This window comes from Hemiscyllium ocellatum, chromosome 31 (assembly GCF_020745735.1).
Source record: "Hemiscyllium ocellatum isolate sHemOce1 chromosome 31, sHemOce1.pat.X.cur, whole genome shotgun sequence".
Lineage (NCBI taxonomy): Eukaryota > Metazoa > Chordata > Chondrichthyes > Orectolobiformes > Hemiscylliidae > Hemiscyllium > Hemiscyllium ocellatum.
The window spans coordinates 14,015,653-14,038,429 of NC_083431.1; the positions used below are offsets into that span (position 1 = coordinate 14,015,653).

Sequence of the window (22,777 nt, forward strand, 5' to 3'; positions counted from 1 at the left end):
TGTTAGGTGCATTAGTCAGAGGCAAAATGGGTCTGGGTGGATTACTTTTCGGAGTGTCGGTGTGGACTGATTGGGCCGAAGGGCCTGTTTCCAGACTAAGAAATCTTAAAAAAAATCTAAATCGTTTGCCTTGTTAAACAAAATGATTGATACTTTAGAAGAGGAGGCTCACTAGAATGATTCCCAGTATGGAGGATTCTCAATGATCAAAGGCGAAACAGGTTGGACTGTACTCACTGGAGTTTTGAAAATGAAACATGATCTTATTGAAACAGGGTTCTTAAAGGCTTGACGGGGTAAATGCTGAGAATAAATACCGAAAGAACTGCACATGCTGTAAATCAGAAATAAAACCAAAAGCTGCTGGAAAAGCTCAGCAGGATTGGCAGCATCTGTGGAGAGAAATCAAAGTTAACGTTTTGGATCTGGTGACCCTTCCTCAGAATAGTTTTGTGGCAGGGTCACCGGACCTGAAATGTTAACTTTGATTTCTCTCTGCAGATGCTGCCAGACCTGCTGAGCTTTCCAGCAGCTTCAGTTTTTATTTTAAATGCTGAGAATGTTTTCCCCTTCATGAGAGAGTCTAGGACCAGAGAGTAAAGTCTCAGAAGAAAGGATGCCAATTTAAGGCTGAGATGAGGAGGAATTTTTTTCTCTCATGAGGGTTGAGAGCCATTAGAACTGCTTGCCACAGAGAGGTGTGGCGGTAGAGTCCTCGCATATATTTAAGGCTGAGATCAATATATTCTTGATTGTCAGAGAATCGAGGGTGACAGAGGAAATTCAGGAAAGTGGATGTGAAGAATGTCAGGTCATCATGGTTCTACTGAATGGCAGAGCAAGGTCGTGGGACTGAGCACCGTACTTCGTTTGCTATTTCTTATGATCTTGTGGTCAAAGTGAGGCTTTTAGGGGATTGGGAATTAAATGCATAGAACTGCCAAGACTAACAAAATTATGGGGTGAGCGTGGATTGAATTATGAGGCCTACTCTTCTATCTATGGTTCTAACATTTCTGGCAAATAGATGCAACAAATCTTTGGATGCCAGTCATCCACTTCCCTAATTGTGTAACTTTATGTTGCAGACTGTCACCACTTCTGAGAGGAGCAGAAAGAGTGTACCTGAACCCTGAGGCTCATTTTGTAGTGGTGAAACCTTATTACTTTGGCCACTCGGTGATTGCACTTTACTGTGCTTTCAGCTTAATTCACTGGAGTCCAAGCATGATTAAAGCATATGTTCTAAAATTCCTATTTCCATTTTTTTTTAAGTGGGTCAGATATCATATTATTATGGGACTGAAGTTCCTGTTTTTCTGATCAACTAGGAACAATTTCTGAAAATATATATTTAGCTTGTTACATTGTGGGAAAGGTTTATATACTTCCCCAGCCTTCACAGAATGCAGCCACCATTGCCTTGGTAATTTCTTAACAGTAAGGGTTATCATTCTCTCAGTATCCAGCTTGTAGCAATGACAGTTCCAGTGTTCTGGCAGTATTCATAATACTTTCATCCTAATACTTTCATCCTAACCCTTTCCTCTGGGGCTGCCTTTGTTCATTAGGTTACAGGATGGTTATTCTCCATCTAACACCATGGTTATCGAATTATCTTTATTCCAACTTTGAGCCTTTGCTGCACTTTACTGCAAATATAAATATCAACACCAAGTCCAGAACTAAATGTGAATTTATGCAACAGCTGAATTTTAATCAACAGAAGGAGTAGCGGAAATGAAGAATCACCGTTGTGCAAGTAATTAGCTCCTGAACTTTAATGCTCATTTAACTATTGTAGAGCCCCTGTCATGTGTTCCCTCCATGGCCATAGATTGGGAGGGAGAAAATCACTGAGCTCTCACTAAGAATGCTTCAGTTGAGCAATTTGGGAAACTCTGAATAGATGAGGTCTTGAGGGCTCTGGAGCAGGTACCATCCTTGGTTGGACCAGACCAGTCTGGCCATGTGAGATTCTTGCTCTTCAACAGGGCCACTGGCAGAGTGAGTAATAGTTTCAATTTGATCTATTATGACTAGAAATATTGAAAACTAATGTAAAATAGACCTGGTTGCTTTTTCAGGTACGGGTTTGGGAGCGCTCAATTTCTACTGAATCAAATGATTCCTGAAGAATTTTCAAACTTACACCACAGAAGCTTCCTTTTAATATTAGAAAAGACGGATGTAGCATCCTACTGTTCATGTTTTTCTATTGAAGAACAAGTTGTCTTTTTAATAATTCACGCTGTATGCACTATACCTCAAGAGTTTGCCAGTAACTCCCCAGGGCTACAAATTGCTATGTACACTAATGCATTGTTATCATGGAGCTGTCTCCAGTGCACTCAGAACTAATTAGTTGGAAACTGCTGTACCATGGCCAACTGTCTCCATGCAAAATAAAATGTGTTAAAAATGATTAAAGGAGTTTGCAAGAGAGAGAGAGGAAGTATTTTCTCTGGAGTGAAGCATTCTGAATAAGGGCCTGAACTTTCTGTTTTGCAAAATGTTAGGAACGATGTTGCAGATGTGTCAGCAGGCCCTGAAATTCATGATAGTGGGGACATGGGGGTGGGGCTACATCATGGCCCAAGAACCAGGGTTCTCGGGAGTGCCCATTGAAAGTGGGTTTGGGTTGGGAGCAAGGTAACAGTGCTGGGGCCAGGGGGCTGTGCCAGGAGCAGCACCAGGCCAGTGATTTCTGTGCCTGCTCGTGTGTACTCTACAGGGCTCTGTATGGACCCCATCTGTTTATGCCCCACGGGTGGATATCTTATCCTTGGTAAGGAAGCAGTGCAGATTTACTGGAATAGTACAGGAGCTGAAACTTAAATCATTGAATGCATTGGCTAAGTTTGTATTCCCTTGCAGTTAGAAGGTGAGATGTTCAACATGGTTAAAGAATTTGTCAAAAAGATGTTGAGAGAACCTGTTTCCCAGAATAATGAGTCTGTAGCCTTAAAATAAGACCTAACTCATTCATTGGTGATGTCAGAAAGCAGGTAACCTCTTGAGGTTGGTGGAAGCGTCATTTGAAAATGTCAAAATTGAGTGGGTTGTTTTTATTGTCAGGTTAAAGAATACGGAACAAATGTTTGAAAGTAGATGGTCACCTATTACAAGATAATGCATGGCTTAGAACAGGTGGACACTGGGAATTTGTTTCCTTTAGGCAGGGAGATTAAGATCCGTGGGCACAACCTGAGAATTAGAGGGGATCAATTTAGAACGGAAATGAGACATTTCTTCAGCCAGAGAGTGGTGTGCCTGTGGAGTTCATTGCCATGGAGCGCAGTGAAGGCTGGGACATTAAATGTGTTCAAGGCAGAGATTGATAAATTCTTGATTTCGCATGGAATTAAGGGATACAGGGAGACTGCAGGTAAGTGGCGTTGAAATGCCCATCAGCCATGATTGAATAGCAGAGTGGACTGGATGGGCCAAATGGCCTTACTTCCACTCCTATGTCTTATGGTCTTATGATCTACTGGAATAGCAGAACTGGTTGATTGCAGCTCACTCATTCTGGCAGACTCCAGTTATAGTCCTAAACAGTGAAAAGTTAGCTATAGTTACAATATGTTGGTCTAAGCCTTCAAGAACACCCACTTTTGGATAAAGTAATTTCAGATTTTGTGCAGGCAGTCTGACCAGATTTAAACTGAACATGAAAAATTTAGAGGCTAGAAATGGCTGATGGATTAATATTGATGCATAGCAAGTTTGAATGCCAGTCTTTTACTATTTATAAAGGAGACTTAGCTCATACGATTATATTAAATATTTGGTACCTAATTTAATTTTGACTAAAAATATTCATTTCCACTTGTTACTGTGTCTAATGATGGGAAGTGTCAGTTATTACGGTTTTTTGACGTATTTTCAGCCTTCCAAAGCAAGTCTCCGACCTCAACTCTACTCCTGCCCTTTAGGACACGGCAAAGGTTTTAAAAACTCAGTTTCATCTATATAGAGTCGTAGAGATGTACAGCATGGAAATAGACCCTTCGGTCCAACCCGTCCATGTCGACCAGATATCCCAACCCAATTTAGTCCCACCTGCCAGCACCCAGCCCATATCCCTCCAAACCCTTCCTATTCATATACCCATCCAGATGTCTTTTAAAAGTTGCAATTATACCAGGCTCCACCACTTCCCCTGGCATCTCATTCTATACATGTACCACCCTCTGCGTGATTTACAAATTTTGTAAATGGAACATATTGGAGCTTATACATGAACATTCTCTCCTGCCCTTTATCTCACCAAACAGGCACTTAGGAAACCAAAGCTGTTCAGCAGGGATTTTTGAGTTTGGTTCCTGATTGATTATCATATTAACTCTTCAAGAAATCAGACTCTAAATGAAGGTTTTGCATTTAATATAGATTTTTTTTCAAGCAGAATTCTTGCTTTAATTCTTATTGGGAATAAAATTCTGAAAGTTTGAGTTAAATGGAATCATTATCATTGCTTTTGTAACTAGGTGAAAGCACTAGTCCTAAATTAGAGTTTGTGATTTTTGCAGATTGTTGGTGCTGCAACATTGTTTCACAATTGTTGGATAGATCAGGGTACTCAGAAATGACTACAATAAAAGGCAAGATTGGAATTTTTGAAAGCAGGCAATTAAGATGTAAAATAATGATTATCTTCTGCTCTGATAGCCTTCAATTTCAATAATATTTGGCAGTAATCCAGATTATTTTCTGTGTGGTACTGCAGAAGTAGTATAAATTGTAGCTTACCTCCATTGGGAAGCTGTAAAAATGGTTTATTGAGGGGGTTGCAAACTGATGGTTTCCTATTCTTCATTTATAAAGGGCTATAAACAGCGCGTGTATTAGAAGTCACCTCTGTCAGAAAGTGCATTGTAATATTTAATGGAATATTAGTTTAGTCTGACTATATTGAAAGGAAGATTACAGAGTAAACCTTATTTTAAGTGCAATTTACCATGTGATAATTTAGAAAGGTAATTGGAGGAAAAGAAATAAAAGGATATGAGGATAGGGAAGTTACATTGATTTAGTTGACTATTCATCTAAAAGAAGAGGAGAAATGTCAATGGGGAGAAAGATAAGCTGGCCGCCTGTTACCAGGTTGTAATACCTGTGGGACACAAAGGTAAATAGTTGTCTCATGTTGCTAAAAGTGCCATGCCACACAGATATCAGTGATGGCTGTTTGTTTGTTGCCTACTGATTTCCATCAGTGGCCACAAAGGAAATGAACTTCATGAAAAAAGACCTATGCAACTAAACTACACTTAATCAGATCGACTGCTGGATTCACCCTAAACCTCAACCTGAGCTACAAACCTTGCAAAAAATTGGTCTTAATATAATAGATGTTAATATAATTGGTGGTCAACACCAGAATAAGCTGTGCTGTGGTGATAGTGATACAACCTCTGGCCCAGAAAGAAGATCCCACCTGCTCCAAAGGTGTGTCATAACAGGCCTAAACAGGTTGATTAAAATATCTAGAAGATGTTATCCTCACTGGAATAGCGTTCTGAAAATCAAGCCTCACTATTCCTGCAGTGGTCATAAAAGTTAAAGAATTTATAATCATTCACAAAATTCCCAATTTACCCCTGTCTTTTGGATTTAGGATGCCCAAAAACACCAGACTGGTTTCTGGACTTAACAAGGATTGTAATTTATACCAATAAGTAGCTCCTAACTATGTGTAAACCACCATGAGCCATTAATGTGTAAGATGGCTGGTTGCAACTCTAACCCCAATGCTGCTCCCTCTTCTCCCCGCTTCCTCCCCCACCCCCCAGAACCCTGGAAAACTGCCCATACAGGTGCATAAGGAAAATGATCCCATTCTATCCAATAACTAAAACTCTTCAGCCCAAGCAACATCTTGATAAATTTCCTCTGCACCCTCTCAAGTGAAATTGCATTCCTCCTATGTGTATGGAATCCACATTACAGACAAATACAAGAACATTGGTATTATGGGTGAAGGAGAACCTGGGAAGGTAATTCCATGGTCTTTGTTCACGGGCTTCACTGAGAAGATTGTTTTGGCATGCTAAGACTTCCTGCTTCTCTAACTACTTTCACTTGCTTCCAGGAACCACAGGGTGACTAGTTCACAACTGATAAAGTCTGAATTATTGATTAAAAACTACAGTTTACAGCAACTGGTGAGGCTTTCTTTGGTCTTTGGATGCTTCTATTGCAGAGAAAAGTACAACCCCTCCCCTTTCATAGGACCAAAAGCTTCTGACCAGCTTGCTCACACCCACAAGCTGTTCAGCCACCTGGGAGCCAATCATATGGTTGTTCACAGACAGAAAGCGTTTTTCATTGATAAATATTCCACAGAACAATCAACTTCTTATTACTGGCCAAATCCCACTTTGTATGCAGTCCCTGGTGCCAGTACATCTGCAGTAACTTGTCCCCACTGCTTGAACAAGCAACAGAAAAACAGCACCTACAATAAATGCTATAGCTTGCTTTTTAAAAGTGCAACAATCCCTTCTGCAAGCCTTAGGTTTAAAACAGTTCTTTTTCTTTTTCAAGCACAATCAGAAAGACAGAAAATTATGTATGTTCTTTACAAAGACTACATCAGTTATTAGTTCAAATAATAAAACAAGCCGCAAGTAATAGTTAGGTTAATAATGTATGGGAGTTATTTATCTAGTTTTTTGTTTGACTGTTAACCAGTTTCATAGTATTTCTGTAGAAACTTACTATCCCCCAGCATTAGGTATGCTGTAGACTAGCACTAAATGATTGGGGAAACAATACTGTAATGGAAACCGTGAAAGAAAAATGTAAAAACCGAAATATCTATGGATGCTGTAAATCCGAAACAAAAACAGAAATTGCTGGAAAAGGTCTGACAATATCCATGGCGAGAAATTAGAATTAAGGTTTCTGGTCAAGTGACTAGTTCTGAGGAAGGGTTACTCGAACTGAAACCTTAAATCTGATCTCTCTCCACAGATGCTGCCAGACCTGCTGAGCTTTTCCAGCAATTTCTGTTTTTGTAAAAGAAGAAATGTTTCCTGATCTGGTAGACACTTGGTGGTTGACTAGTTTCTGTGTTAGATTCTGTGTTGCCTTCACTTGAATGTATCCTCTGGCGGTCACAAGTGTAGTGGAGCTTCCCTTGTTCTGTTTCCAGTGTGGAGTTGGTCCCCGATTGGTAGCAAATCCTGTGGGATACTCCTGCCCTTGGGTGGCTATCCAGCTCCTGATGTTTTACTGTAGCTCTTTCACCAGGTGAGGTATCTCCTTCACCATTTGTTTGCCAATCTGGAGAGCTCTCTGGTCTCTCTCTAAATTCTTCCAGTTGGTGTTGGTTTGCCAGATCTTCTGCTCAACCAGCAGGATATCGGCTTCTTTCAAATTTTTCTGCAAGGTTTGGGACCTTTCTATGTCCCTGTTTTGTCCCACATCCTTTGATGGACTTGTTCACTTTCTGATAGGGGCACAAGGATATTTCCTGTGAGGATAATGCTCCTAGAGCTTTCTGAGAGTTTGCCTTGGTTGGAAGTCCAGGGCTTAGCAAGGCATAAAGTTATTGAGCTTCCCAGTTAACTGGCCCAGAGTCGTGAGTGTCTACACTTCTTGGGGATGTCATAGCTGTCTTGTGCCCTTTTCAAAGGTGGTGAGTAAGGATTTCAACTTTCTATCTCTTTGGCTGGATTCTGGGGGCTGGTGGGAGGTTGGGGGGGTGGTGTGGAGTTTTCCCTCGTGGTTTCTGTCTATTTAACTTTTAGCTTGTAACTGCAGTTCTAATTTTTGAAGTTGAAACCCTGTTTCTTTTTCTCTGTCTCACTTTCTGGCTCACTTGTTGTCTCTCTGTCTCTCTCACTCTCGTGTTCTCTTGCATACTACATATCGCTCTTGTCTGTGTATCTCGATATCTTGGTCTAACTTTCTGTCCTTAAACTTTAATTGTCTTCTCAATGGGTAATGATGTATGTTCAGTCTCCATCTCAAATCCCCCAACTGAGTGTTCTCATTGTGACTGTGGTTAAGGTGTTCAAATGGCATTGGGAACATCTCAGTCCTGGCTTTACCAGATCATTCTAGCTGCTGTTGCCCAGCCACTGCTTTTAACTAATGCATACTTAGGCATATAATTGTTCACTAGTCAGATTTCCTTGCTCTAGAATCACCTTTGCATTGATATCTGCCATCATTATGGTGTAAGATTGAAAGCGTTTGCTACAGTTCCTGTCTTTGATTTATGACTAATTTGAGCCATTGACTTTTCACTTGTTGGCTTTCAATCGTTTTCCTTCAATCTAACTGAGACTCATTTTAACTTTCTGGACACTGATCAAATATTTATACTTTTTAGCTTTTGATGGATTAGATCCCAGACAACAATCATCAAGTGTAAAATCTTTCAGCCCTAATTAAATTTGTCTGAGTGGCTATTGAAATATATATGTTTCCTTCAGCCAATAGGATGTAGGAGCAGAGTTGGCTGGCCTTATTCCCTTCCTACAATCCTCCTTTCTCACTGGTATATGTATTTGCTGCGCGAGTCAGCAATTATTTTATTAAGCATCTGCCACCTTTCCTAACCATCTTTGTTGTTGAACCCCTTTTCCTGTTAACTCCAGCTAATACCACCCTCATTCCTTTGTAGTACCCTTATTTAAGTTATGCATAGTTGTTTCTGGCCCAAGTTTCTCACACTCGAAGCTTAGCATTCAGTTTATCATATCTTCCATATTCTACTCTGTGTCTGCTTTATCTGTATGTTATACTTTAGCGACAGAAAAGTCATTGAACTGAAAGGTTGACACTGTTTCTTCATATAGATGCTACCTGACCTTTTGAGCATTTCATAGAGGTCTAACTCGTCCATGCCGTCCAGATATCCCAACCTAATCTAGTCCCATTTGCTAGCACTTGGCCCATATCTCTCTCAACCCTCCTCTTCATATACCCATCCAGATGCCTTTTAAATGTTGTAATGGTAATAGCCTCCACCACTTCCTCTGGCAGCTCATTCCATACAGGCACCACCCTCTGTATGGAAAAGGTGCCCCTTACGTTCCTTTTATATCTTTCCCCGCTCACCCTAAAGTCATGCCCCCTAGTTCTGGACTTCCCCAGCCCAGGAAAAAGACCCGTCTATTTATCCTGTCCATGCCCCTCATGGTTTTATAAATCTCTGAGATCACATCTTGTACCCTTTAGAACAGCTAGCTGTTTATCCTCATTTCTCTACTCTTTGTCCTCTGAATCATGGTTTTTCTTTGATTATTTACCCTTTAAAAGTGACTTTTGAAACTGTTTCAACCGCTTTTGGTAGGTGGCTCCAGATCACAGTTGAAACAGATTTCCAAATATTGAGTGTCTGCAATATTTTGCTTTTGCATCTCAGCTATTTGTTGTTTTCACTTCTTTCTTTGTGAAAGATTGCAAAATTAACTTGGCCGAATAATTTTACAATTTCCTTGATCAATGCTGGAAAAAAGTCAGTATTTCATGTGCTGAAAGTACAATAAACTGGTAACCATTAGGAAAAGTTTAGAAGGATAAAGGCCAAATCCTGGCAAAGGAGACTAGATGAATTTAGGTTATCTAGTCAGTATGGCTGAGTTGGGACGAAGGGTCTGTTTCCATGGTGTACACCTCTATGCCTCTATTATGATCACTGTTTTACAGGGGATCTTTTACTGTAAGATCATTTATTAAATTGCTTCATTGCAGATTACCATGTCCAAAGTACCTGATCTGTTGGATTTACATCATAATGTCCGAGGAAACTGTAAATGTAAAATTTGAGGATGGCATATTAGTATGTTAGAAATCTAGTGAGTTGGGCCTTTGCCTCCCTTACCCTATTGCTAGAACCTTCTCCAGCAATATAACCCTGTTCTTCACAGTCCCCAAAGGCAGGTGATGGCCTAGTGGTATTATCGCTGGACCGTTAATCCAAAGATCCATATAATGTTCTCAAGACCCAGGCTCGACTCCTGCCGTGACAGCTAGTGAAATTTGAATTTAATTTATAATAAAACCTGGAATTAAGAGTCTGATGGTGACCATTGTCAATTGTCGGAAAAAACCCATCTAGTTCACAAATGTCCTTTTAGGGAAGAAAATTGCCATCCTTACTTGGTCTAGCCTGAATGTGATTCCAGACCCACAGCAATGTCATTGGCTCTTAACTGTCCTCTGGGCAATAAATGCTGGCCCAGCCAATGATGCCCTCATCCCATGAGTGAATAATAAAACAAAAGTCTGTCCTGTTTTGCATTACTGATTTCCTTCATCAATCATGAGAAGGTCATGCCTTCAAATGTGTAAACCCTAGGCTTTGGAATTTGTTTGTTAAAACCTTTTCACTTCTGCTGTTCTTATGGCTTTTGGGAAATGTTTTAAAGCCAAAATGTTTCACAAACTTATGATGAAAGCCTAAACTCATGATGCAGTTTGTTATATTTTATCTGGTAGTACTCTTTGGGATGTTTTAAATTCAAAATGCTATATTTTATGATTACAAGCCCCGGTTGTCCTCACTGAGCTCTTAATCTAACACATGTTGCTGTGGAAATAATTGCGTAAAAAGCTACAATGACCGAGATTATGGAGCAGACTATTCTTGTGAGGCAGTATTGTTTGGCTAAGAGACTGAGGAGGAAACTTAAGAAATTACTTATTTAAGGAGTTGAATAACCAGAGCAAAATTACAAGGTCAACCCATGGTATCTGCAAACCCAAAGTGGTTTCAGCAATTAATCTTGGTGCCCCTGGACTTGGAGAAAAATGACCAGCTTCCTCTCCAGCTAACTGTTGTGTTGGAGTTTTGCATCTCTGTAGGTTGGATGAGAACCAAGCTGTCCATGGTTTGTGCCTCAGGAGTGGCAAGTGCAGGAGGGCAACCCATGTCCTTAAAACTGCGCATCAGGAGCTAATGCATCAGGCAGGGAAAAGGGAGAAACTGGCATCACAATAATATGAATACACACGCATTGCAATTGCATGCGCATTTGAATTGCTTGCATTTGCCATATGTAAGACAATTGATGTAATACAGTTGACAATAGGTAATGCTTAACTCATCAGCTAAAGACTTGATGAAAAGGTCAGCCAAGCCCCCGGCATTCAAAGGTGGAATTGATGTCAGAACAGTACACGTACACAGTTTGACAAAGGAGTGAGTGGGAAGCTTTCCATTTAGCATACAGACCTGTTGAATGAGTGTCAGTGTTAATATTAATTCCTACAATCTATAAATTTTTTTAAAGGAACAAACACTTGGCCTCCTCCACCCACAGCTTAAATAACCTTGCCTTGTGCATTTCACCTGAGACAATTAGTGACGATTGTCCAGTTTTCAATTTAAAAAATAAATGCCTGAGAACCAAGGTAAATCTCTCCGGTTTTAAGAGAGCAAAGTCAAGTTTGCAAGGGTTAACATTAATGTTGCAGTTCCTTCAAAATACCTGTACACAGTGTGATAACAGAGAACCTTAAACAATAATGCAATGTGCAGTTCACAGAATAGCGTTCCAATTTGAGGTTTTTAAAAGACCATTGCATTCATTCTCTGTGTGTGCTTGTATATGTGTAAATTGTAAGTCAGTGTGCATTTGCTATCAATGTTTTTCATTTAGAAATGCTGATGCCCATGTTGTAATGAACTGTCAATGTAAATTTGTCATCCTGTTACTATGGTCTCTTCTGGTGCTATGCATATTAAATTGGAGAATTTTTTTTGTGGGCTTTTTTGCTTCAGTCTCTGTCTTTATCCTGCTTGTCTCTATCTTTTCCATCTTTCTGTGGGGTCCTTTCTCCTCTATGCCCTTTTTTGTCTTTCCTTTTTGGATTGGATGCAGTGAGTGACATGACATAAATAACAAAGATATGAATTAGAAGCAGGAGTAGGCATTTGACCCTTAAACCTGTTCCACCATTAAATAAAATCATGGCTGATCTGATTGTAGTCCTCACTCCAAATTCCCACCTACCCATCTTAAACATTCACTCCTTTGTTAGTCAAGGATCTTCCTACTTCTGTTTTAAAGAATGTTCAGTGACTCTGCCTCCATTGCTATCTGGCGAAGACATTTCCAAAGGTTCTCATCTCTCTGAAAGGGGGAAAATCAGTGATTTCCTCTCTGTCTTAAACAGAAGAGCCAGTATTTTTAAGCTATCCCCAAGTTCTAACCCCTCCCATCTTCTTTCTGTATCCACCCTGTCAAGTCATCTCAAGGTGTTCTACGTCTAAGATCAGGAGGGAATGGAGCAGTACAATTTGATACCAGGGGAATGTTTGTAGCACCCATAACCAGGAAGAGGTGGAAAGTTAATGGAAACCTTTAAGGCTTAAAGGCACAAAAGACAAGTAAAGGTGTAATACCTGTTTCCAGCTTTTGCCTTACAGCTAAGAATTCCTTATGACTGGTAGTGGACATTGTGCCAATCAAATGAGCTACTTCCTTCTGGGTAGTTTGAACCTTCATGAGTTTTGTTGGAGCATAGCCAGGAGTGTTAATGAGATAATGCATTTGAAGTGGTTTATATGGACTTTAGCCAGACATTTGAAATAGCTCCTCACAGCAGACTGCTCAGGAAAGTAAGAGTCCATAGGATCCAAGACAAAGTGGCACGTAAGACCCAAAAATGGCTGAGAGGCAAGAAATCAAGAGTGATGGTACAAGAATGTTACTATCACTGGAAGTCTGTTGGTATTGGAATTCTCAGAGGGTTAGTTTTGGGGGCCTTTGCTGTTTGTTTGCAGTGTGCTTTAACAAACTTGACTGGAATGCAGGAGGATTTCAACAGACTAGTCAGGTGAGCAGAGCAATGGTAAATAGAGCTCAACCTGAAAATGTGACGTTATGTACTTGGAAAGAGCTAACGAGATTATACCGAGTAGTCGGACCCCTGCAAGGACTGAGGAGCAGAGTGATCTTGTTGTGCATATCCATGAATTCTTGAAGATAGCAGCACAGGTTGGTAAGAAGGAAAATGGGATTCTTGCGTTTATAACAATACAGAATCAGGGAGGTCATTCTGGAACTGTTGAAACATTAGGTAGGATGCAACTAGAGCACTGCAAGGAGTTCTCATCACCATAAACTATAGGAAGTATTTGATTCTGTTACAGAGGGTGAAGAGATTATTTAACAGGATGATGGAAGGTCTGAGCTTTGGGGGAAGATTGAGTATGCTGGGGTTGTTTTCCTTGGAGCAGGGAATGTTGGTAGGGGTCCTGATAGAGATGTATAAAATTCTGAGGGGCATAGATAAGGTGCACAAGAAGGCATTTTTTCCATGAGTAGAGGGGCCAGTAACCAGGGCAGAGATTTGAGGTAAAAAGCTTAGAGAAGAGATTTTACTTTTACTCAGAAGGTGATGGGAGTTCAGAACTTGTTGTGTAAAAGTGGGATTGAGTCAGAAATATTTGCAAATGGTATTTAGATTTTAACTTGCATTACCATAGCCTCCAGGGCTCCAGGCCAAGTGCTGAAAAATTAGATTAGTGTAGTCAGATCTTTGTTGATCAGCAAAGAGACAATGGCCAAATGGCTTCCTACTGTGCTGTAAATGTCTGAGTCTATGAACATTGAGTTTAATTTCAGTATTTGCGTCATAGAAATAGCACACACTCAAAATGTTATACAGTGTTACTTTTTATTTGGTATTTTTGAGCAAAATAAGTCATCTGTCACCACACAGGCGAATGTGTGATTTCATCTGTAAACATAGTCGAATGTGCAAAGAACCGGAATTAACAGCTGAAGTGAAGCAGTTAACAGGAGTGAATACAGTTTCCACAGATAGAAAGTGTTTGTTTATTTGATTTGCAAATGCACAGACTTTTGTATAGTCTTCTTCAACGCAGCTTATGCAATTGGTTGCATTGAAGACAAAAAAGAAGTGTTTTTTTTTAACAGGACTTTTAAAATCAAGCAAAACATTAGGCAAAGTGGAGGGAATTAAGGAATAAGTTCCAGAGGGCAGTGCATGATGGTTGAAAAGTTGGTTTTCAATCATAAGGTGGAAGGAACAGGAGAATGAAGGGCAATGAGATAACAGTGGAGTGAAGTTTGCATGGAGCTTATATGAGGAGAAGAGGTGCCTGAGAGAGGATCAGACAAGGTCACAGAGGCCTGGGATTTTGAAATCAATTCACTGCAGCATGAAGAAACTAAAAAACTTTGTAAAGGACCAGGCTACTGGGTTGCAAGATTCTGGAGTTGAGCACATGTCTTTGTGGGGTTTGCACATTCTCCCCATGTCTGCGTGGGTTTCCTCCGGGTGCTCCGGTTTCCTCCCACAGCCCAAAAATGTGCAAGCCAGGTGAATTGGTCATGCTAAGTTACCCATAGTGTTAGGTGCATTAGTCAGAGGGAAATGAGACTGGGTGGGTTACTCTTCAGAGGGTCAGTGTGGACTTGTTGGGCCAAAGGGCCTATTTCCACACTGTAGGGAATCTAGTCTAAAAGCTTTCCAATTATTGGAAGTAGCGAGGCTGACCAGAAAAATAAAAGAGAAATCAAACCAATGTAGTTATGAATTAAGATTTTAGTGCAAGTGGAGGTATGGTATCAAAGACATGTGATATTACCCAACTGGGAGGTCATATTCTTAGTAGCAGAGTGGATGCTTGGGAAGGGAACTCTGGATTCAATGAATGTACTCGTGGTCAATCGTGGGATGTGGGAATCACTGACACAGCCAGCATTCATTACCTACACTAATTGCCTTTGAGAAAATTCTTTCTTGAACAACTTCAGTCCATGTGAAGTGCCTTCACAATGCTGGCTGTTAGGAAAGGAGCTCCAGGAGTTTGAACCTGTGAAAATGAAGGAACAATAGGATGGCAGGTGGCTTGCAGGCAGAGGCAGAGACAGAAACAGAAATCACAAGCCTTGGTGCTACCTAAAGCCTGATTCATCCTTCTAACCTTGATGCTGTTTGCAGGTGTGGTGTTGCTATGTGACTAGGTTGCAGAGATTGTAGGTTTGAAATGTACTAAGGAGCCTTGACAAGTTGCTGCAGCGCATGTTGGAGATATGTACACACTGCTGACACTGTGCTGATGGGGGAGTAACTGTATGATGAAGGTGGTGTTTGGACTATCTGTCAAATGGATGACGTTGGAGCTGCACTCATCCAGGCAAGTGGAGAGTATTCATCAAACTTCTAACCTGTGCCTTTTGGAAGGTAGGTAGACAATGGGGAGTCAGGAAGTGAGTCACTTATCAGAGAATTCTCAGCTTTTGATCTGCCCTTATAACCACAGTATGTATATAGCAGATCCAATTAAGTTTCTGATCAATGATAACCCCCAAAACTATTGAGTTTTGGCCTCATGCTTAGACTGAAATGGCAGTAGGGCGATTGATAGTGTTAGGCAGTTACTGGTGAATTTTAAAAATACAGGGCACTTAGCTTTTGATGACCTTGAACCAGAGGAAATTTCAACTCCTGTATATCTTAAAAGTGAAATATGTAGGTGAAGTGCAAAGAGCAAACTTCAGGTCATTAGAACTATTAAAAAGATCCAAGAGTTAGATCCTCCAGAGTTAGCTATACAAATCATCATGAATCTGTCATTCCTATGCAGATGTTGACTGACTTGTTGTGGAATTTCCAACATTTTTAAAGTGTGGGGGCAAGTGCACTAGATATGAGTAACACATGACTCCCCCTGGTGTGATGACTCAGTGGATTACTTGCCAGTCGTCTCATTTAGAATTGACAGGTGAAAGAACATGAGTACCTCATGCTATCGAAAGCCAATCAGTGGCCAGCTGTTTCTGGATCCAAATGTTTGCCTAAACTTAAGGAAATCCAGCAATGAGAAGGTGCTTTGTATTTTTCCCATTTTCTGTGGAGGTTGGGGTCAGGGATTTGAAGTCTGGGGTTGGATGGTCCCAGCTTTCAGAGTTCACTCCTTGAGTACCATTTGTCCCTCTGATCACCCTGATTGGAGCAACTGAATCAATCCCCCAGATTAGCAGACAAACTGCCATGGTGTTCTATTGTGGGAGCCACTTTTTAATTGAAAAATAGATTTTTAATATTACAACAAATACAAAATAATACAAAGAAAAAACATCAAAAAAAATTAAAAACTAAACTGCCCTCATATACAAATGTATAAATATATAAAAATATATTTTTTAAAGACCTCAACCAACTACTTTATGAACTAAATAATAACCAGTAACAAACTAATAAATGATAGTACCGCTCAGCAAAACAAAACACTAGCTCTCTAGTATTGATAGCATTACTTTTCACATATTCATACTTTCGCAGCTCCCTCTCTCTGGATATTGCACTTGTAAAACACAACTGTTACAGCTACATAAAAGCCCTTATTAGTGTGGCAGACAAATCTGTGTCCAGATAGTCCAAAAAGGGCTGCCATGTCTTATAGAAATTCTCAGTCTTGTGGTTTACCATACTTGTCAGAAAGTCCAAGGGGATATGCTCCATAACAATCTTACTCCAACTCAACAGGTCCAGGGGATTTTCGGACACCCAACCTAACAAGATATTCTTTCTTGCACAGAAAGTGAGGATGTTGAAAAGTTTTTTCTTATGCACATCTACAAGGAATACACTAGGTAGGCCAAGAAGAAGAGGAATTGGGTCCTTCTCCACCCTTACACCCAAAATCCCCTCCATTTCACCCACCACAGTGCTCCAGTATGCTTGAAGCTTACCACAGGACCAGCGACAATGGGTAACCGTGCCTGTACCAACCTTGCATTTGGGACTTGTTGAAGATACCCCTTATTTAAATTTTGACAAACAATCTGGCTTCAAGGGGACCCTGTGGAGAATCTTCCACTGTAAAGCATGGATCCTGTTGCAAATTGATATCTTTCTTGCATTTTCCCAAATATCTTCCCATTCCTCTGAAGAGACCTCGATGCCTAGCTCTCTCTCCCATACCCCGCAGAGTCGATCAAACTCATCTTGAGGAGTCGCTTCCCAATTGATGATATAAAGTGCTGACAGAAAGTGTACTGTTAGCATTGAGCACCCTCCTCTCTGTCGGATTTGTAGGGATCAGTCAAAAGTGTACTTTTTTTTGAATAAAATCCCTAACTTGAAAAAATGAAAGAAGTCTCTGCTAGATAACTTATATTTCCGCACTAACTGATCAAAAGATATCATTGTGTCTCCCTCAGATGACACATCCCTAGCCGCCCAATGTTTGAATTCTGAATCCATCATCCCCGGTTCAAAACCCAGTAAACTCATTATAGGTGTAAGAGAAGATGTTTTGCCAATATTACCTTCCCTCCACCGAATTGCCCTCCATGCTCTAACAGTATTGATAACTATTGGGTTATGGCAATATTCCTTAACAGTCGTCATTCTGTCCAAAAACAGCAAGCTAGTAAGGGGGCACTTTGCCTGAGACGTTTCTATATCTAACCATATTGAAAAAGGGTCCCCACAAGCCGATCACTCACAAGATAAAAGTGAGTTTAGTTTGTCATGCCTGGGAGATCCACTCCCCCCAGTCTGTGAGGCAATTGCAGTTTAGCTAATTTAATAAAGTGCCGCTTACAATGCCAAATAAAAGGAATGAACCAGCTGTTCACTCTCCTGAACCTTTGCTTATCGAAAATCAGGGGAAGCATCTGTATAGGGTACAACAAACGGAAGAATATTCATCTTAGTAAGAGCTATCTGACGTAACCATGAGACCAGAAGCCACTCCCATCTTTGAAGGTCTTGTTTGATTTTGTCGGCTTGAACAATATTAGCTTTATACAACTACTCAAGAAATGGAGTGATGAATACACCCAAGTGTGCACAACTCCGCTGTGATCATTTAAATGGGAAGCAAGATTCGCCCTCAAGACCTAGCACCTTTGTAAGACCACCCGTAGGCATAGCCTCTGATTTTGCAAATTTAATCTTGTAGCCCGAAAAGATGCCAAACGAGCTGATGTATTGTATCAGGTGAGGCACCGGAACTGCTGGACTTGACAAAAAAAAGGTCTGTGTACAATGAAATCTTGTGAATTTGACCCCACCTCTGGAGCTGATATATAGGGATCCCTACAACTGGCATCCACCAATGGTTCAATCACCAATGTAAAAAGCAATGGTGAAAAGGGACAGCCCTGTTGGCTGCTCCTAAAAATGCTAAAATTGCTTGAATATACCCCATTGGTGATGACCACAGCGAGAGGGTCACTGTAGAGAATTTTTACCCATCTTATAAAGAGTATAAAAAATGTGTGGCCACTCAACTCTGTCAAATGCCTTCTCTCATCTAGAGAAATCACCAATCCCTGTATTGACTGTTTGAATTGCATTAAGCAGCCTCCTGTCATTATTGGAGGATCTGCAGCCCTTTATGAAGCCGTCTGGTCCTCTTTAATAGTAGAAGATAACGCAGTTTCCAGTCTTAACGCAAGAGTCTTAGAGAGGATTTTAAAATCAATGTTTAAGAATGAAATGGGCCTTTACAAAGCACAGACCTCCAGGAACCTCCCTTTTTTAAGAATAAGCAAACTATTGGCCTCTCTCAGAGATGGTGGGAGAGGATCACGACTGTATGAGTCATTGAACATGTTGAGCATCAGGCCTGACAACATGCTTATAAATTCCTTATAGAATTTGCTGTTAAGTCCATCAGGCCCGGACGGCTTTCCACTCTGAAACTGTTTCACAGCCTCCTGCAGCTCTTGCTCTGATAACGGGGCACTGAGAAAGACTGTCGTTTGAGGGTCCCACCCCGGAGCTCCAGATCCTTGAAAAGGATTCCATCTTGGTCAGTCCCTCCTCACAACTCTCAGGTTGGTGTAATTCAGAGTAAAATCTCTGGAATGCTGTGTTAATCTTTTTGGAATCATGTTAGATTCCCAGATCCTTCCCTAATCAGCGAAATGGCTTGAGGGGCACTCCTTTTCCTGGTGAGATATGCTAGGTACTTGCCCGGTTTGTCACCATGCTCATATAGCCTTTGTTTTGTGAAAGTAAGCTCCTTCTTTGCTGCCTGCAGTAAGCATGGAATTCAATGCAGACCACAGCACTGTGATCCTCTAGCTTGGTCAATGAGGGCCTGTCAAACTAAGCCTTCTTGGCTGCCTTCAACTGTGCTTCGAGGAGCTGTTGCTGCTCACCCTCTGCCTCTTCCTGCTGGTGGGGTAGGGAATAACTAACCCCCGGCATAGGCTTTGGCAGTTTTCCAAAGACAGACGAGCTACTGATTGAGCCTGAGTTAATGTCTAGGAACGACCGAAATTCCCTAGAGAAGTACTCCACAAGCTGCTTATCCTTAAGGATAAAGGGATCCATTCACCAGTGCCTCGGGCCCACCATCTCATCCTTAATCGTAACCAACAGGTACGCTGGACCGTGATCGGAGATGGTAATGTTACCAATCGTACAAGATGCCACCAGTTCCAGGGTTGCCATGGGGTCAGAAATAAAATCAATCCTGTTGTGACATCTGTGTGGATATCCCTGCCTGTAGGGTGGAGATTCCTCCATTCGTCCACCAACCCTAACTCCACGTACAGATCCACTAATTGTTTCGTTTGTACAGAGGATATCGGGGATCCTTTGGGCAACCTGTCTACCGTGGGATCCATAAGACAATTAAAATCTGCAATTACATACTAGACAAGAAGGTCCACTGGCAGCTTTCGCAGTCTGATAGTAATAAAGGCCCCCTCAGTCAAGGTGCAGCTATTTAAGGGTTTTAACCTGTCACCTCCCCATCACCTGCTATCCCAGCAATATTTGTGGCCCGAGATGGATCAGTTTCGAGAATGCATCTACCAGAAATTTGAGGGGATGGGCCATATTCTTCCCCATTTATCAGGACTTTGAAGATTACAAACATCCCTTGTGTGTCTTTAACACACTCTAGTAACTTAAATAGGAGATTCCTCCTAACCATTATAGCCACTCCCCTACTTCTGATATTAAAAGATGAAAAGTAAACCCGATCAAAGCTATTCTGCTGTGGTTTCAAATGTTGCCTATCATCCAAGTATATCTCCTGTAATAAAGCAATGTCCATCTTTTTCTTTCTAATACTGGAGAGTATCTTTTTCCTCTTAATTGGTGAGTGATGGAGCAAATTTCTCTCTAGGGCCAACTTGTCTCACTATTTCACCACCTCCAGGCAGGGAAAGCTCTGCTCCATATCTTCCCAGTCGCTCAATTTCAGCACCATGGATAGCTCACACTTAGCTGTTGCTGGTTTCAAGTCATTGTTTCTTTGATTTGGAGATACCGGTGTTGGACTGGGGTGTACAAAGTTTAAAATCTCACAACACCAGGTTATAGTCCAACAGGTTTAATTGGAAGCACTAGCTTTCAGAGCACTACTGCTTCACAACCACCTGATGAAGGAGCGTTGCTTTGAAAGTTAGTGTGCTTCCAATTAAACCTGTTGGACTATAACCTGATGTTGTGTGATTTTTAACACTGTTTCTTTGCAAATTTTTGCAAGGTGTCAAGTCTCACTGGGGTATGTTTTCAGCATATTGATACCCCTCTCACATGACAGTTCTTCATGTAGACTCCACATAGTGAGACCACAGGCTATTCTCCATGCAAAGCATTGCAACTGAACCCAGACTCTCCTCATTCTGTTGACTGAAAATCATATATGGTCTTGTATATCTCTTTCCTTGTATCGTAATAGTTCCGCGTCTCTCTTGCTTCTGAGTCTTTTCTCATGATGTATGTTCTAATCAGTTGCTAATTATTTGGGGTGTTTTTTTTAAATGACTTAATTCACTGAAGGTTCAATGCTGGTAAGTTTATAATTAGAATGCTTCCAGTTAATCCTTCCATGAAAACGACACCACAAATTAACTGTCTGAAGTATGTAAAGATTCCCATTCCGTATCCTGTAGTGCAATGCAGCAGTAGTGCAAATTGAGACCTGGGTAAAGGTAATGAACCATTTTCATGAAGATATTATCAGACACCTTTGAGGTACCTTTTGTAATAATTCTTACCCCTCCTTCTCAAATATTACTTCCTAACTTTGCCTTTTCTTATGCTGTGGATCCCACTTGTCATTATCTGTGCAGTAGTTCCTGACAGCATTTAGTTATCTAGATAGTTATCTATCTCCCTTCCCCATGTTCTCTGTTTCTTAAAAAAAAAAGCCTCACCATTTATTCTCAAAATAATAGCTCCTATCCAAAGTATTTCAACCCACATATATATTGTCACCATTATAAATGCTAATAGTGTTATTTATTATTTTATGCAGAGAGTTACAGTTATGCAAGTGTTCATGTTATTCTCTGATCTGTTGAAAAAAAACTAAATTCTCTCCGATGTAAATTTGGAATGGCATTTTTCTGAACTCTATTTCGTAAACTATATGGTTCATATATACATCTCCTAGCTTTGATATATTTACAAAATACTTGCCCAATGACCCAAAGTAAGTACAAACCCAATGCGTAAGTTAGCCTTATAGATAGAATTTTGGCAAACTAGCTAATTTGGGATTACATCAGTTGGTGTTGACTTCAATGGCTCAGATTGCAGAATTCAAAAAGGTTTCTGGTCCTGATTGATATCTACTGACTCCGAAAAAGGTTGTTTTCAATAGTAACATAATTGAGCTAAACATTGGACTACTTGACCCTCACAATATTGCTATCTGCCACACAAGAAGGCACTGGTCAACTTACTGAAGGGTAGACAGTATTGATATAATGTACTGTTGCATGAGCCAAGACCATTGTGAGAGTATGGGAGATCAACAAACTTGCCTTTGCTGCAGCAAAACATCCTGGTTGTTAGTAGGGATGGTTATCAAACAAAATTGACAGTGAACTCTTTGATATTGCAACAGGCAACCAAACGTTCACTCATAGAGCTGGGTTTTAAGCATCACTTTAAAAGAGGATGGGAGGTATAAGGAGGAAATCCCTGAGTTTAGGTCCTTCATATGGTGGGGTGATGATGAAAGTTGGGATTGCACAAGAGACCAGAATTAAAGGAGTGCAAAGGTTTGAAGGATGATCACTGAAACGGGGAGGGGGTGAGATCCTGAGCGGTGATAGAAAATAAAAGGAGAATTTTAAAGCTTAAGGCATGGGAACCACTGTCTATTAATAAGTACAGTGGGAATTGTTACAAATTGACATACAGACTGCAGAGTTTTGGATGATGCAAAATAGAACACTGACCAGGAGAACATTGGAAACATCAGGTCTATCTTCACCTTATTCCCTGGATGTAGAACAAGCATATCAATTGGCCATTTATTACAATAACCACCAGATTTTCCTTTCGGTGTTTTGTCAGGGAATAAGTGTCATCTGGGAGAGGAAATTTGAATGGCCTTCCCAAAGGCTGTCTGATTTTCTTTCCATTGATTTCAATGCTTGATGCCCAGATGGGAAAGACAAAAATCTACGTCTTCAAATTTTAGCTGATCATACAAACCAACCTAAGATGGACATGAGGCATTTAATTATGAAAATGTAGTTTTGCAAAGCATGGGCAATTATAACTTTCCTATTCAGTCAAAAGAACATGGCAATACATTTTGTAAACTGTCTCTTCAGCATCTTGTAAAAGCAATATCTCGTTTAGCATTGTAATTGGGAGACCTAAAATAAAACTGAAGTTAATCCATTTGCAATATTAAGTTTTATCTCCCAGACTACCTTTTAAGTACTACATTTCTTTTTTTTTAAAAAATGTACAGCTACTATTAAAGCAGTTGCTATTTTGCTTTGTTTGACGAAAAGGAAACTTAATTCCCAATTAACAATGTTGCCTTAAGACTGTGCTATTA

The 22,777-nt window shown here is 40.5% G+C and overlaps 1 protein-coding gene across 1 annotated transcript in view; it reads left to right on the forward strand.

Moving 5' to 3' along the window:
* sgsm2 (small G protein signaling modulator 2) overlaps positions 1–22,777 on the forward strand; it is a 205,217-nt gene that overhangs the window by 30,874 nt on the left and 151,566 nt on the right. The gene's annotated exons all lie outside the window — the stretch shown is intronic.